This window comes from Lagopus leucura, unplaced genomic scaffold (assembly GCF_019238085.1).
Source record: "Lagopus leucura isolate 7727_CA_CO unplaced genomic scaffold, USGS_WTPT01 Super-Scaffold_100002, whole genome shotgun sequence".
Taxonomy (NCBI): domain Eukaryota; kingdom Metazoa; phylum Chordata; class Aves; order Galliformes; family Phasianidae; genus Lagopus; species Lagopus leucura.
Genome location: NW_024962263.1, coordinates 60733287 through 60747794, shown reverse-complemented (window position 1 = coordinate 60747794; position 14508 = coordinate 60733287). Strand labels below are relative to the sequence as shown.

General features: G+C 38.5%; 1 protein-coding gene across 4 annotated transcripts in view; it reads left to right on the top strand.

Moving 5' to 3' along the window:
* Positions 1-14508, top strand: part of JPH1 (junctophilin 1) — an 81170-nt gene that overhangs the window by 54374 nt on the left and 12288 nt on the right. The window lies entirely within an intron of this gene.

Sequence of the window (14508 nt, the reverse complement as noted above, 5' to 3'; positions counted from 1 at the left end):
GTGCATTTGAATAAAAATGAAAATCTTTGATAAAGCTCTCAAATTTCAGATTTTTAATATGAGACACTCTGGGCTATATATCCTAGTATTATACACAATTTATAATTACAGTGAATATTCATAAATCATTGTACCATGACAGTTCTCACTTCCCAATTGCTTTTCTCTCTCATGTTACGTTCATTAAAACATTCATCAAGAACTGCCAAGAGGTTCTAGCTTTTTAATGTGGCTCAAAATGAGATTGAAATGAGAACAAAGTGGTAGGAAGCAAAGTAGCATTCAGTAGGTACGAATAATAGTGTCAGTCTGAATCATGAAGATTGAAGCACTATAGAAATCTTCAAATTTAGTTTGCCAGTAAATAATTACCTTTATATTTGCATATTGGGAAAGCAAATATGATTGGAAAGATCTAAGCCATAGTCTAAGTGGTCATAAGCCTACAAGGAGCTGTTTCATGTAAGCTTGTTCAGCTGGGACTCAGGAAAAATTCACTTCTACTTTAGCTGTGGAACAGATTTGGCTAGTGATTGATAGATGTAATCATGGCATATCTTTGCAGAGTGCTACCCACAAGGCTGTAGGCTTCATAGATTGAACAAGTGTTCCAGTCCTTATAGAAACCAGACTTTACAGGCCTCTTTATTACCAAATAAAACAAATTTTGAGAAATGCCAGCGCTGACCTGTTTGTTTCCTCCAGGCATCACTAAACTTGCAGATGTGACAGAAAAGAGCATATCAGGACAGGAAACAAATGAAACCTGAGCCATTTTCTCATTCAAAGGAGTCATCTAGGGACAGTTTGAGATTTTCTTTGCTTAGAGAAAAATAATAAAGGCTGTTTTGTGTCACTTGTTAAAGCCTAGAGAAGGGTAAATGACTAATGGAAGATGTAATAGAAAAGAAAGGCTTTTGGCACCCAGTAAAAAGGGGGAAGATTGTTCTAATCTTGAACAAGTTTAATGGATGTGACTGACCTATTTATGCTAAATTCTACAAGGCATCTCTAGCATTTACTCTCGTAAACATGCTGTCAGGAGGTAAACTAAAGTATGAACTTACACAGGCTGGACAGCTAAGCTGTAATTGTCTGTATGCATGCATATCCTGCAGCAAATGTATGCTGTTCTTTCATTCAGTTTGAATGAACAACATTTGATTACATGAAAGAGGGTAAAACTACTTTGCTGCAGGGTAAGAGTCTGGGCACTTTACCATGGAGCAATTTAGCTCTGAAAATTCAAATCTGAATTGTTTTATGGCAGATTATTTGTCAAGCCAACCAACTGCTTGAAGAATACACACTGCTCACCAGAAAATTCTTCCAGCCTTTGACCTCCTGAGCAAGGCATGACAGCAATCAAGAAGCAATTTAACGGTTAACCCATGCTAGAAAGGTGAACAGAATTTTAGATGAAATATATGAACAGCAAATGAAAATTTTCTAGTAAAAAGAATTATTAGTATTTAGCACCATTATTTCCTATAATGTTAGGGTACTGTTACAGAAATAGTATTACTTGACATTTTGCAATAAAGTTTCAGAAATAAAAGCATTTCAAGCAGTAGGAAATTTTTGCTGATTTCTAAAAGAAATAATGTCTTAAAGAGAAACTGTGTTTTAAACTTTCTTTTGACCAGATGTTGATGTCTGTAATCGCGGAAGAAAGCACATCCTCCCCATCTTCCTTCTCTCTGTCGTCTCCATCTCCTCCAGTTCACTAAATGCAAACTCCATATGGACAGGAAGGAGAGATTTCTTCCTGGTGCTAATTAGCAGGAATGTTCTGGCTAAGCGCATGTGGATGGGGCCAGATATTTTTATTTAAGAAGCCAATTACAGTGAACATTTTTCCCTGATTAGAGTTACCAGCTATGCTATCAGATTGTGCCTTAAAGGGTAAGGAAGCTCACTAGTTATTCTTAGTCATATAAAAGTCTCTTCAGTTTTTTAAGTGATTTGACATACTGCTACATCATGCTCATGCAACTGTAGTCTAGATTCTTCCTGTGACACCTCTTCTCTACAATTTATTTCTTCCATCTTCTTTTTACTCTTCTGTATACAGCAGTATATAAAGGCACTGGAGTTGTATCTGATAGTCAAAGTAATAAGATGGGCTAAAAGAAAAGGTGGGCTTCAGGCATTATTCTTGTTCTGTTCTTTATTTTTCTAACTATTGGCTAGCCACATGACTTCCAAATTTATCACCAGTCCTGTCAAGTCCCAGATATGGGTGTCCCCACTCATATCTTTTGTCCTGCTCAGTGTGAGGACTTGGCTTTATGCACCCATCCTGCCGCACTGACAAACACACATGCTTGGCTCAGCTTATTCCCCAGACCTCCTGAATGCACCTGGGACAAAGAGCAGGCTTGAGAAAAAGCAAAGGGAGGAGAGGTTGCAAATGAACCAATTTCATTTTTGCAGGATGCTTTCTCAGTTTTTCCAACATGATTTTGAGTGACATAATGAAGTGACTTACTTAGGGGGGGAGGAAAGAGCTCATAATTAACTGTTTAAGCTAATAACAGAGAGCCAATTTCCTGTAGAGAAGTAAAGCAATTGAAATCACTGTAATTTTGTCAGGCTTCTATTACGTATTGAACTAGTTAATTTACATCTAGATACAACTTGTGGATTGCCTAGTAAAGGCTATCAAATCTGTCTGCAAAGCTAGCTGGACTGACAAGTACGTTCTTAAAAGCTAGCCTTAGGTATACCTCTCTGAGCTGCCACTGTGGGAAGTATGAAAGAAAGAGGTCGGTGCTACCTTAGAGTTTTAACTGCCTCCTTTTTCCTGTTCAAAATTACTCGTTTGCCCCCAAAAAGAAGCACTAACTCCAGGACACAGAACTGGACCACTACTGTCCTGCTCCATTAAATTTCTATGTTGGTCTGTCCAAGTGTCCATTAGCCAAGGACAAGATGAATTAGGGTCTATCACATGGGAGTATTATCACAGCAGTCAACATTTCCATTATAAACGCTATTTATAACTGCATCATAAATATTTGTTCCACGTTGAAGTTCAGCTCAACAAAATCTATACTGTGAAAACGTTTCTTATGGTGTGAAATTTCACTAGCGGATGGTAATTTATTTTAAAATTTTATTACACTGGTGCATATTTGAATTATATTGAAAAAGGGTCCTGTTTTTATTTTTTGAACACATGATATGGGTTACACAGTGGTTGTTGGTGCATTCAGTTTTACTTGACCACATCAATTAACACTTGTTGCTGACCTGTGGGCTCCTTCGATTTTGTTTTTACAGGAAATGGAGAGTTAGAGATGTATTTCAGAGGAAATGGCAGAACGCTAGAAAAAAAAAAAAAGATCTTTACAGCTGCATTCCGTATTTGCCAGTGCCTAACATGCAGAACATTTTATTCCATGAAAATCTGCAATACAGCAGAAGTAGAGAGAGTTTAGAGACAGAGAGATCTAAAAAAGATTTATGGGATTCAGATTATAGACCTGAGTAATGTAGACAAATGTAGTACTTTTTAGAATGCTGTAGAAGATCACGGTGAGAATTTGGAGAGGGTGAAGATTTCTGAATGTTAGTCTTGTTACAGCTATTTACTCAGATCTTAATCTAAACAGGTGGCAAATCTGGAGATGAAACATAACCAGCATAGAATTGGTAGTTTTGGGGTTTGTTGTTTTTTTGTTTTTTTTTATGAGATTAGACAGGATGAAGAGTATAAGAAGAAAAGTAAGAGGAACATGGAACAGAGTAATCTGTGATTCTCTGTAAGGGAATATTGCAAACCAAGAGTTTAGTGTTGTTAGCTTAGATGTTAGAGATCAAGGGAGAACTGACATTATGTCAGGAAGGTGAGTGGCATGATGATTTATCTTAAAATACAAAAGCTCAGTAATATATTTGGAAAGATGCCTGAATAGGATGGAAGACTAAAGAGATCACATGCCTTAATTTTACCAGAATTAAACTGATTGTTGAATTTGTATGGTTCTGACATTTCCAGTGCAGCAGTCAGTTCTCTTAGCCGACTTCAGACTCATAACGTTCTTACGTTCTTCAATGATTCTACTGCTAGATGTAAGACATCAGTTTTTCTAGAAATTTGATACAGCTTAGTGAATATTGCTGTGTTTTTGGAGGCATTCAAGGCAAGGTTGGATAGAGCCCTGGGCAGCCTAATCTAGTGGGTGGCAGCCCTGCCCACAGCAATGGAGTTGGAGGTAGATGACTGTTAAGATCCCTTCCAAACGAAGCCATTCTCTGATTCTATGTTTTTACAATATATTGATCCTGAATATTGGAAAATATTGAATTAACTCTTTACCTTTCATGAAAATTGATAAAACCTCAAATTTTAAAAGTAGTGTATTTTTGATCCCTTTATTTTGCTCCTGTTTTTGTGTCTTTCAAGTTCATATTTTCAAAATTTCTACAACTGCAAATGGATAAATGAAATCTGGTGTAATCATATGATGTGATAAATCACAGTAGCAAGTAAATATCCCTTTAAGACAGCAGTGCATAAATCTGTGACTAAAATGAGCAGAGTCCAAAACACTGTCTAGTTATTTCCACGTCACTTTCCACATATAAGTCATTCAAATGTAATCTCAGTTGTTTTGTGACATCTTTTTCATATCTTCCCAGTGGTGAATCTGAATGGCACACAATTCACAAGCATGAGTACTGATGTCTAGAACCCAAACACTGGATGTATATTGCAGAATCACAGAATAGCAGGGGTTGGAAGAGATGTCAGGAGGTCATTGAGTCCAATCCCCCAGGCTAAAGCGGGTGCACTACCATAGGTCACACAGGTAGGCATCCAGATGGGTCCTGAATATCTTCATAGGAGGAGACTCCAGGACCTCTTTGGACAATCTGTTTTAGTGCTCCATCATCCTTACCATAAAGAAGTTCTTCTGCATGTTTGTATGGAACTTCTGTGTTCAAGTTTTAGGCCATTGCTCCTTGTCCTATCGCTGCACACAATTAAGAAGAGCCTGGCCTCATCCATTTGCCTCCCACCTCCCTTGAGATGTCAGGCTGAACAGACCCAGGTTACTCAGTCTTTCCTCATAAGGGAGATGCCCCAGGCCCTTAATCATCTCTGTAGCCCTCCTCTGTTCTCCTTCTAGGAGTCCATCTTTTTTGAACTGGGGGACCCAGAACTGGACGCAGTAGTCTACATGCGGCCTCACCAGGGCAGAGTAGAGGGGGAGAATCTCCTCCCATGGCTCCTTCTGGCCATACTCCTTTTAATGTACCTCAGTGCCAGGCTTCTTCTTTTATTACTGCTAAAATAGAATAGTGTTCAGAATAAAACAGTGCAAGGAAGAAAAGCCTGCTCTTTCCTACGTGTTTGTATGTGGCTCAAGAGGCAGTGTATCTGACGTATCTTCAACAGTCTATTCCAAAGTCTCACTGGGAACATGTTTTAACATGGAATAGAAAGGCTATGCAAAAGGGGAGAATCTACTAAGAGAAGAATAAATAACAGAGCCATAAGTATTTTGTTTTTAATATAAAGCTTAATAGTCAAATCAGCCCTGTTTTGATTCTGAACTTCATTGAATATGTTGTGTTTTCTGATTTCGTGTTTTCAAAAGGAAGATGAGCTGTGTCTAGGTAGTTTTCCTATCTGATTCTAAGAGGAGAATTGCTGATTGTTAATAAGAAAAAAAAAAAAAAAGGAAGTGAAAAATAGCAAGGAGAGAGAAGTCTAATAAAATGGCATAGAAATTGGTAGTTGTTTCATCCTAGTCTTCACTGAGTACCCAAATATCATGGGTAGTGTGTTGTGTATTTTTATAGTGTGGTGAACAATATTATTTAAATGAAAAGGTACTAATGAAGTGATATGCTGAAATCACAAGCTGCAACAGAATATAACAAATGTCTCAGTAATATTTCACATCTAGGAGAAAGCTATTATTCACACTAGTAATTACTTACCAAATCAGTTAGTAGTATTACTGGACTTAGTATTTAAGATGAAGACAGTGACCTGTTCCTCAGAAACGCTATGAGAAGCCCTTAGGGACTGGCAGACTCAGCCAGTTGGAGATGAGATGTGAACCTGCTCCTGTTGAGGTCAGTTGCCAAACCCCCATCGAGCAGATTGGTAGCCATGCTCTTGAAATGTGATACAGGGGGAGAAGCAGCTGATACTATTCCAGTCTGCATATAGAGAAGAAGCACGTCATGGAGAAGAGGGGTAATAGTCCCTTTTCTGCGTGACGCAAGTGACATTCTGAAATGCTGTGTCTAACTTTGGGCATCATCATGCAAGGAAGGTGTGGACACCCTGGGAAAAATGTAAAGAAATGTGGTTCTACTGGGTAAAAAGGACTATTAATAGCAGGCTCTTTCTGCAATTAATCTCTTCTGAGAATATGCAGTTGTGATGATAACAGAATTACAGCTTTTCACTTCTGCACATCTTTTATGATCAATATAAAGGAGCTTGAAAACACCACTGCTGTAGTTAACATTTGCTAAATTTTCTAGTGACATTTTTCCAGTTTTCAGAAAATGGTTTCCCACAAACAGAGGTTCACATACTCTTCTTAGTGATGACGGTGAAACATATGCTGACTCTAGGCTTCAGTCTGCCTCATGCCTCTGTGCAGCTTGGCTGAAGTAGGCTCTTTTTTTCTGTGGAAAAGCTAAAAACGTGCTTTCTCAGTTAGTTCTTATTAAACAGTCTGCAGGTTCCAAAGAATACAGGTGCATTAAGCACACGTGTTATTTAACTGCAAACATTCACTTTAAGTACAAAGTGTACATTGTCCAACCAGTAAGAATGAAGCCTGTTCTAAATACAAGAGCTGTATGCCAACAACATACAGTCTTGTAAAACGGGTTCTGTCAGTATTCATCAGCAGTGAGCTGGGGTAAGTAAAGAAAGCCATGCAGTAATTAAGATTGCTGGTCATGAGCAATTTCTGTACGCATAAGCTGATGTCCCAGTCAGGTGACGCACAGCACTCATACTGCTGTCTATCAGGTGGGATAAATCTGTTTCATGTTTCTAGTGGGAAAGAGTCTAAAAGTAAGAGTCTACATGCTACAATCTACTATGCAATTACAATTATGAATTGTGTCTCTTTCTACAAATTTTACAGCAACTGTAGTCACCTATTAAAACAGCCAGAGAAATGAAGCAGAGATTGGACAGTCAATACAGATTATTCTTAGTGTTGACAGCAGTCACTTCTTGAGATTCGGTAGACTATTCTTTCCTGCCTTCAAATCTTTCAAGTGTACATGTGTTTACTCCATAATGATGCAGTTAGAAACCTTTTGAGGAAAGAAAGCTTGCTTTAAGTGATTATTCTTGATTTTTTAAAATTATTTATTGGAAAATGTAGGGGAATACAAAATAAAAAAACCTACTATTTATTTGTTATATTCAGATATCTTCATTACAGAATGACTCAAATTCAGATATCTAGGAACTGCTAACTGTCTGGGTTTCTTACAGATCAGAATAGCATTGATGTTTCTGTTCTGTCATCCCACTTATAGACTCAAAAGTTTGTGATACTGCATATGATTTGGACCATTTGCTGGAAGTGCATTTCCTTGTTGTTTTTTTGTTTATTTGTTTGTTTGTTTTGTCATTGCAGTTACTAAGTCCAGGTGCTTGAGTAGATTAAGAAGGTGCTTTAATGTTTTCAAGAGATTTCTTACAGCACTGTGAGATAAGATAATGCCACGAACTTTTCGACAAATACATTTTTAAAATGAGAATCAAGCTCTCTGTGTGATACTCATATAGTCATCCATTCATAGGCTGCAGTCTTTTGCTGTGCAAACATCAGAGCAGAGTAAACACAGAAGCTTAAGAACTACCCTTCAGTTTGGCCAGGTGTGTACATATCTCTGTATGCGTGTCCAGTAAATAAATAACTCAACACTCTTGATCTTTGTGACAGGAAGTGTTTGATGTAGGCTTTTAGAAGGACACGTCTTTTTTTTATGTCAAAATCAGGAAAATTAAGTATTGACAGGTATTTCCAGTATTAATCTACTTGGAAATTATTTATGCTACTGCATGGTAAAGGGTATTTATGCTACTACACGATAAAGTAGTTGATAAAGAGCAATTTGAGTGTTTGAAGTTGTACAAAAGTCAAATAGCGAGCAATTTCTCCGATTTTCACCAATGACTACCTATTTAAGGAAGGAAAGTTGCATTTACAGCTGCATTGTTTAATGATGCTACCTTTAAAAATTATTTGTAATTGAACCATTTGTGTATTCTATCTTTTACATCCCTGATTGATAATGTGGCTTTTGTCAGGTTGTAGCAATAGCATGTTATTATGTACCATCCGTGTTACATTCTGAGGTCACATTGGTAGTACATGACTTGAAGGACAGCAGGCTGCCAGATCAAATCACAACAGGTCCAAAAAATAAATGCATCATTCTACATGACATTCTTGGATCTAGTGAGTGTTGGCACATGTTAGTTTCCCTTGTTGCCTCCAGTGCAGTCAGAGAAAAGAAGCTACCAGGAGTATCGCTTGAGGAAACAGTAATTTTAACAGTATGAATATTCTGAATTAAGGAATTATTAGAAATATATATGTGCATCACTGGGAATACGGCATTTTTTTCAAGGAGAATCCCACCTCCAAACTGACAATCAAGTCAGATGCCTTCTTGCTGTCTGAGAACCAGACATCTCACATATTTTTCCACATTTCTCCAAGCCTTTAAAAAGCTGTTCCCTCCCATGTCATGCTGCTGAGATGCTATAATCGTCACAGAGGTGCTGCAGACATCTGGGGGGATAACATCCTAAACTACTGTATCTAAGTAAGTCAGAACCTATAATCTTGGAGAGCCCTACGCCTCTTTGAGCACCTTGGATTATAGTCATCAGTTTCTCTATGACTGTAATCCCACTCGATCACACTCCAGGCCCATTCTGTCCCACTGCAGCCTGCCAAGATGGCTGACCCGTCTGCCAAGCATTGCTGAAGCCATAACCATAGCTACGCTCTGCTGAGTTCATCAACACATTCTACACATGACATTGCACAACCGTCCATTCATTTGGGCTGAATTCAAGCCAGCGATCTACCAGTTAAAAGCTTTTTTTTTCCTGTTAACAAGCATAACCTTTAGAAAATTAAGAATAAAACAGAGGAAGTACTAGTGACCTTAATTATAGTTCTTTCCCCCCCCCCACACACATATCCGCAATGAAGCAATAATAAAAAACTCTGTATAAATCTTACTGAATATAGTTATTTGCACTTTCCTAGTGACTCATTGAATCTCTTCTTCTAACAGACCGATAAATTATTATATTTCCCTCACCTAGTTTCTATCCTGAATACTGAGGAATAATTATAAAATAGGTGTCCTGCTGTGAAAAATCCAATTTTGAATAATTGCAGGGAAAAAATATATACTGTATTAATTGATCTTTATGGGTGTTCATCAAAGTAGCAAATCTGATGAGGTCACAGATATTATTGCCAGTGGTGATACTTCAGAAAACTATTGATCACATCAGAAGATAGCAAATCAAGTGATTTTCACTTTTCTATCTCTCAAACCATATACAGCAATTTCTGTTAAAAACAGCATTTTTTTTTTTACTACAGTGCTTTTAGAAACAAAAGACTTGAGATTTGGTTCACTAGTATTATGGCCTGATTTTATACTAGGATGTAATGAGTAGCACTCATGGAAATAAGGAAATAAGGAAACAAATCTATTCATAACTAATAATTTCTTTCTCTTTTGTTGTCGTGTTATAGTTTTAGACTGTGAACTTCTCAGAACAAATATTTTCTTGTACTGTAGAAGTTAAAAAAGGGGCCTCTAATGTTGGCAGATTTGAGGCATCTCTTCAGATAATTACCATCAGTAGTATGTACTGAAGTTTGCATAAAGACTGCAGCATCTAACTTCAGTGACCAGTGGAAGAACTTCAATCTTGTTACCACAGACAATTAAGTAAATTTTGCAGGGACAGTTTGAAAAACAAATATAGAAGGCCTGTCTCAAGAACAAAATCAGTCTCTATGGTAAAGAACACATCAACCTCTAGGTTTTAAATGTAGTTATGCAAGTTATGATGACCTAATTAAGCAAAGTCTCACAGGAAATGCCAAGTAATTCTCAAGTTAGTGTTTTTGCAGAGAGTGTAATTACAGTGCTTTCCATCCAAATCCCTTTTAAGTGATTTAAAGGTTATGGTTTGGCCTTCAGAAATACGAGCAGGAGGAGACGAAGGATGCTGTACCTCTTGCACAGGAGCCAGGCAGTTTACAGGTGGAGTACCAATCAACCAAGATGACCAGAGGCATTCAGGTTCTATATAGCCTGCACTTACCTATAGAGCTTTAGAGGACCTGCTTCAATCACACGTAGTCCTGGACTGCAGACTAGGCGTCCACTGCCCTGTTATGGTGAGAGGCTCTCGTTTGTATTGCTTAGTGTCTTAAACATAGCTAAGAAAAAACTGCTCCCCCCAGAATGAGACCTTATGTCCTAGTGAAGTTTTGCACAACATTCTCTCCCTGAAGGAGCATATCTGGCACCGTGAAAAGGCTTCCTGTGGGGATTATTTATTGATATCAACAGAATTCTATCCTAAGTAATTGGGTTCAAGGAAAAGCTTTCAAATCTGTATGTCTGCTGCCTGAGTCCCTTTTTATACTGGAGTACATGAAAAGCTGCAAAAGACTAGGATGCAACATATTAATTCTCAGAGAATTTAGTGCTACGTTGAATTAAAATGTGCTAGAATATAGTATATTTTAGTTTACCTAATACTGTTTTAATTCAGTATTCTAGTACATGTTAATTCTGTATAATGGTAAAGAACTTATTTATTTTTGGTAATAGAAAATAAAGTAGATGTTCTTTGGTCACTTGAAAATGCATTGTGGCAGTCTTGCGACAAAACACCAAAATGGCTGATATGTTACGATATAGACCTGTTTTGACAAATAAAAAAAATATTACTTTAATAATTTTGAGGATATAGATCATACTGAAGTGAGGCAAAAGCATGTTGAATTATGGAAATTAGATTTCTGGCAGATTACTGTGTTATACATAACGACTGAAATTCAGAAATATTCCCTGAAGGATCATCAGCCTACTGTAAGGAATCCTGGTACTTGCACCACCTCCGGAATTCATCCTCTCCCTCAGTTCCAACCTTTTCCTGTATCCCCATCTCTTCTATTTCACACGGGCCAAAATCAGTTGGAACTACCTACATTGAATAGGCAAGAGCACAGCTTGTAGCTGAAATATAAGAATATATATCCACATGTTTTTTCTCACTATCCAAGGTACATTCTGCAATCCTTCTTGAGCTTGAGATTTCATTCCAGTCTGATAAGACACAAGGTCTCTTAGCCTTCTTGGGAAACACTGCATTTGCACCATCCTGCAAGATGACAATTTTAGACATTGCTTGAGCCCAGTCCTGAAACAGTGCCCTGCTGCCAATATGTATACCTCACTAGGCTATGGGGGAAAGCATGTGGCTGTCACCTCTCTAAAAATGCTGTGGCAGAACTAGGCCACCCTTCTCTTCTCATTTTCAGGGCATGCCATGCTGTCACATCATTACTGGAGACCTTCCAGGAGGAAGGACGTGTTACACAAGAACTCCACAAGAAATTCTAGTGTTAGAAGAACAATTAGCATGTCTGCAACCAAACCGAAGCCCAACTCACCTACTGCAGTAAATTACATTTGTTCAACTTAGGGAAGGCCGAAGGTCAAACCCCATTGTAGTGCACAGCTTTCTCACAAGGGGAACAGAGGGACTGAGCTGATCTCTGCTCTCTGATGGCAGCAGCAGTACTTGAGGAAATGGCATGGAGCTGTGTAAGGGGAGGTTCAGGTGAATGTCAGGGAAAGGTTCTTCACCACAGGGTGGTTGGGCACTGGAACAGGCTGCCCAGGGCAGAGGTCATGGCACCAAACCTCTCAGAGTTCAAGGAGCATTTGGGCAACGCTCTCAGACATAGGGTTTGAATTTTGAGTTGTCGAGAATTTGGACTCAATGATCCTTGTGGGTCATTCCCAACTTGGGATATTCTATGATTCTGTGAAGTGCTATTCAAGCAGAGCAGCTTCCACCTTCACATACATATATCACACATAATCACAGTCGTTGGGTTTTCAGAAGCTATTTCCCTAATCTTCTGTCTAACTCTCACTTCAGCAGTGCCATTCAACTTGAATCACAGCTGTGTGACCCAAAAGCTGCCTAATAACTAACACTGAGCAGCAAAAGTCTGTCAGTTTTAAGAAGGCAGTAGCAGAACCTGCAAATCACCGTGGGAAAATAGACAGGTTCTTCTACAAAGAAAGCTTATCTTTACTTGGTTAGAAAAAACTTACTGGATCTGCTTTCCAGACCAGTTCTTAGGTATACAGAAATATCATAGGAATATATCTACTGGTTGCTTGAACTAGAAACTGAAAAGCATAACTCCATGTTTATTTGCTAAGTAGATAAACCCTAACTTCTTCTCAGCCTCAAATCCTATTCTTTTAGGGAACAAGCAGCTGAGCCACCTTGTTGGATCAAGAATTAATGACTCCCTTTCCAAACTCCATTGGCCCTGGCTCCTTTAGACTTGTGCTGTAGAGTGCACTTATGCAGAAGAAAAAGGAGGATTCTGTTGTCCATGTCTCTATTGTTAGATAATGCTTTTAACCATGGAGGCTTGCTAAATCCTGACAAGCATTCTTAGCCCTCAGAAAAGAATGGAAACTGTTCTTTCTGCTTGGAGTCAATGGTTCAGACAGGTGCATAATCTGATTGTACTGAATACAATGAACAGATTTTAAAAAAGGAGTCCTTGGCCAGTCTCCAAAGCTAACATCAGAACAGAGCCAAGAATGTAAGTAACAGAAAGATATGCCTGGCAGGACTGGAGGCAAGAGATATATCTCTGATAGCCATATGTGATGTGTTGAAGGTTTGGGGGCGGGAGGATGGTTGCTGCATTAAACTGAAGCAATTCTTCAGTGTCTGATCAGACTCTCTCAGGCTTAACTTTGATACAGAGGCTACAGCCTCATTTAGTTGAGCTCAGTGTTTTTAGCATCAAATATTGCCATATACCCAGTAAAAATATATCACTTTTAGCCTCTTTGTTTTTTGGTTTTCCTTCTGCATGGAGACATGGACAGCCAGTACCTGGTTCCCTACTTGTTTCAGAAATTCCAGTATAGTCTGGAGGTCACAGGAGGAAAATGTCCAACTTTGGAAGGTTTTTATAGATCATAGGAAACAATGGAGAAGACTGACATTTGTGTGACTCAGGTGTGTTTCTGATCAAAATACCTTCAGTCCAAGCACTGTGATATATTGACAGATATCACATCTTTACATATGTTTGGTAGTGGAGAGCTGTGGCAGGATGTGAATTTTCTGGGTAGGTCAGAAGCAGAGATGCAGCAGTGTGCTACAGGGGGTACAGGCAAGATCAGTTCGGGTGCTGCTTGAGTAACACTATAATGCTGAAACAAGAGTGTTCTAGATTGGGATGCTCTCATCCAGCCAGAGGGAGGAATGTAACATGAACATAGGTGTAGATGTCTGTAATAAATAGTTATTAAAAATTAACAGTTCCGTGGCATGGGCTTAAATGTTAGGCAGAGCTCTTCTAAGTACCCTTTCTTCTTTATACCTCTAGTTTTATCTCCTGCAAAAGAGAAGAAAACTGAAGTTTGTGTATGTTAAAAACCTCAGCATTACCTTATACATCTCTGCAAAGATGGAAAATTTGTGAATTGCGACTGTAACTGACTTGATATATGGTGACTTTTATGTTCTTCTGCCTTTCTCTTTTATCAGAAGGCTACAGAATGCAGGCTTACCAAAGAGTCCCCTCAAACATCGTTTGAGAACAAATCCTGACTTGTCTCTTTCCACAACTCCCTATTTTCACCCCTGGTTTTCAAAGATACTGAAATCCTTGTGATTCTCCTGCTCAAAAGCAACTACTTGCCAAGTAATTCTCATTCTCAGCAGCGCTTGCTTCCTTACCAGATGATTCATAACTTCCGAAAACTTCATGCTACTCTTTGTTCCTTCCTCTCATCTCAGCTCTATGTAGTGATGCATGTATTCTGGCATCTGTAAAAACACTGTATCTGCCGAGCACAGCTAGAGTCTCCTAGAAATTCAAAGGAAGCAAATGTGTGCAGACATTCTTCCCTGGACACAGAATTTCTTTGACATGAAAAACAAACAAGCCTTACTTACAGAAGATAAAGAAATCAGAGAAAAGTAGACATAATGGCAAAGATAGAAGCAGAAAAATAGTTGCACTGTGTTTTGCAGAAGCCATCCTGAAGATACAGAAAGGTTGTTGTAGTTCTTTCTTAATAGAGTTCCCCAGCATCTGACTTCAGTCAGGATTTGATCCTGGAATCTGGTATGGGGCCTCTATATGGCCCACTATACAGACAGATTTACAACAATTTTATTTCTATTGAATCAGA